The sequence below is a fragment of the Etheostoma cragini genome, chromosome 22, assembly GCF_013103735.1.
Source record: "Etheostoma cragini isolate CJK2018 chromosome 22, CSU_Ecrag_1.0, whole genome shotgun sequence".
In the NCBI taxonomy this organism is placed as follows: domain Eukaryota; kingdom Metazoa; phylum Chordata; class Actinopteri; order Perciformes; family Percidae; genus Etheostoma; species Etheostoma cragini.
The window spans coordinates 21,818,157-21,820,875 of record NC_048428.1 but is presented as its reverse complement, the minus strand read 5'-3'; the positions used below and the strand labels follow the sequence as shown (position 1 = coordinate 21,820,875).

The window sequence follows — 2,719 nt, the reverse complement described above, 5'->3', positions numbered from 1 at the left end:
TGTGTGTCCCACTAACCTCAGGTGTGTGTCCCGCTAATCTCAGGTGTGTGTCCCACTAACCTCAGGTGTGTGTCCCACCATGTCTTAACGCAGGTGTGCAAGCACGAGACTCAGAGTTATCGTCCCTCGGGGTGCGTTCACACGTTCACACGCGGAGTTCGGTTTCTTTGGTCTGTGTGAAAGGAGAAAAAACTGTTTTTTAGATCGGAAGCCTCCAAAACCAGGATGGGGTACCCTGCAGGAAGAAGGACCTCTGAAAGGGGGTGTGGAGCCTGTAGTTGGCCTGACTTTCTTTCGGTATTATTAATTGGATGTCAGTCGTAATCATCACAATTAAAAACAAATGAACATTTGAAGCATATCACTCAGTGTGTGATGAATGAATATAAAGCACAATATTCATATTTTGAATGTAATTAATGACATAAATCAACTTTTTAGGGGTCCAAGCCCGAGGATGCGTGCACCGCAGTAATCGCTATGTTTTCGTAAGGTTTTTTCTTTTCCATTATTCTTCTCCGCATAAAACTGCCGCTGCAGCCCAAACCGTACATGGTGGCGACGCGCCACTTCCAGGTCTGGTCCGAAAGTCCGCAAACACCTCAGCCAAAATAATTGACCCACTTCTACCACTAGGTGGCGCTATAGCAGAGGAAAAAACACGTTTGGCCCTATAACTCCCAAACCGTACATTGGAAATTTAAAAACCTTACATCCACGCTTTCCCTGGATCCTACTGAATCTCGGGATATAGGCCACGCCCACTTCCGCCTAGACTTTTATGCCTGAAAAATCAGGATATATGGAAAACCAACTTTTTCGAACTCCTCCTAGATCGTGCAATGCATCAGTACAAAACTTGGCACATGGCATCTCCAGACCAACCTCACAAAAAGTTATATAAAGATTTTTTTATAGGACAAAAATTGCGCATATTACGGGCAAACAAATTTGTGTAGCTAGCTATGAAAATATTAGCTTTGCCATATCTCGGCCAAGATAAATGCCATCAAAGCCAAACTTTACAATATTACTTGCTATGACCCCCTGAGGCTCCGTACCAAATTTGACATTTGCCAGTAGGGGGCGCTACAAACGCAAAAAAAGTGTGTTTTTCATGAACGGACTTTGCCATATCTCGGCCAAAATACATGGCATCAACACCAAACTTCGGTTGATTGATTGGCATGCCGCCCGGAGGCTTTATCCAGAATTTGGTAACGATTGGCCATTATGGGGCGCTATAATTGACGTTTGTTGGTTTTGTCGCCAAAGTCAATGCATTTAAATGGGAAATTTGCAATTGCAATAACCTCTGCCACAGTAAATTCTACCAAAACCTAACCAGTAGTGATTGTTTTGCCCATTTTGTAAAGACGGGCCCGTAGGGGGCGCTCTAATCAACATAGAGCATTTCCCCGGTTTGCTGCTGAATACGACTGGCGAGGGGAGGCTTGGACCCCGTTGAAACTTCGTGCAGTTCTAGTTCTTGATATTCTACTTACGTGAGCAGCACCTGTATATGGTTTCCAAGGTGACGAAGCCCCCCCGTTTTGACCGTTAAAATCCCAGGTGTGTGCGGTCCGATATCAATGCACCCGGGACGCATTGGGATCCGATTGCTTCAGGCCACATTGTGGACCGGACCACACGAAGGACCGCCTGCTTGACTGTGAGCGCGAAGCTACGTAGTCAGTTTCCGTTAAACAGCAGTCGGCTCCTAGACGTCTAGTCTAGTCTAGTCTAGTCTAGTGGTCTGGTCTAGTCTAGTCTAGTCTAGTGGTCTGGTCTAGTCTAGTCTAGTCTAGTCTAGTGGTCTGGTCTAGTCTAGTCTAGTCTAGTCTAGTCTAGTGGTCTAGTCTAGTGGTCTAGTCTAGTTTAGTGGTCTAGTCTAGTCTAGTGGTCTAGTCTAGTGGTCTAGTCTAGTCTAGTCTAGTGGTCTAGTCTAGTGGTCTAGTCTAGTCTAGTGGTCTAGTCTAGTGGTCTAGTCTAGTGGTCTAGTCTAGTCTAGTCTAGTGGTCTAGTCTAGTCTAGTGGTCTAGTCTAGTGGTCTAGTCTAGTCTAGTCTAGTGGTCTAGCTTTGGGTCAGAAGTAGAGGAGGGGATCGCTGGACGCCTCCCGGTACGATGTCATCACGGTACGATGTTCTTGCAATTTTAAACATATTGCAAAATATTAACTAACAGCTAATTTGGCTAACAGCTAATTCGGCTAACAGCTAATTCAGCTAACAGCTAATTAGGCTAACCGCTAATTCGGCTAACCGCTAGCTGAGACCGTAGACGTATACATGTCTATGGCTGAGACAGCGTGTAAAATGAATGAATGAATGAATGAATGTAAATAACCGTTTAAATATGTAACAGCTGTTACGTCAGTCCTACTCTGCTTGAGCTCATTTAAAATACAGTATCTATGACGGTTGCCATGGACACCGTCACGATGCTACGCTGAATTGAACGCACCCTGAGGCGTGTGTTTCTTACCTTCCTCTCCTCTTCCTTCTCTTTATCACTCCTCCTCTCCTCTTCCTTCACTTCATCACTCCTCCTCTCCTCTTCCTTCACTTCATCACTCCTCCTCTCCCCATCCTTCTCTTTATCACTCTTCCTCTCCTCTTCCTTCTCTTCATCATCACTCCTCCTCTCCTCTTCCTTCACTTCATCACTCTTCCTCTCCTCTTCCTTCTCTTCATCACTCCTCCTCTCCTCTTCCTTCT

The 2,719-nt window shown here is 45.4% G+C and overlaps 1 protein-coding gene across 1 annotated transcript in view; it reads right to left on the bottom strand.

The window, feature by feature from the left end:
- The window catches only part of tnikb (TRAF2 and NCK interacting kinase b), a 33,962-nt gene that overhangs the window by 15,069 nt on the left and 16,174 nt on the right, over positions 1 to 2,719 (bottom strand). The gene's annotated exons all lie outside the window — the stretch shown is intronic.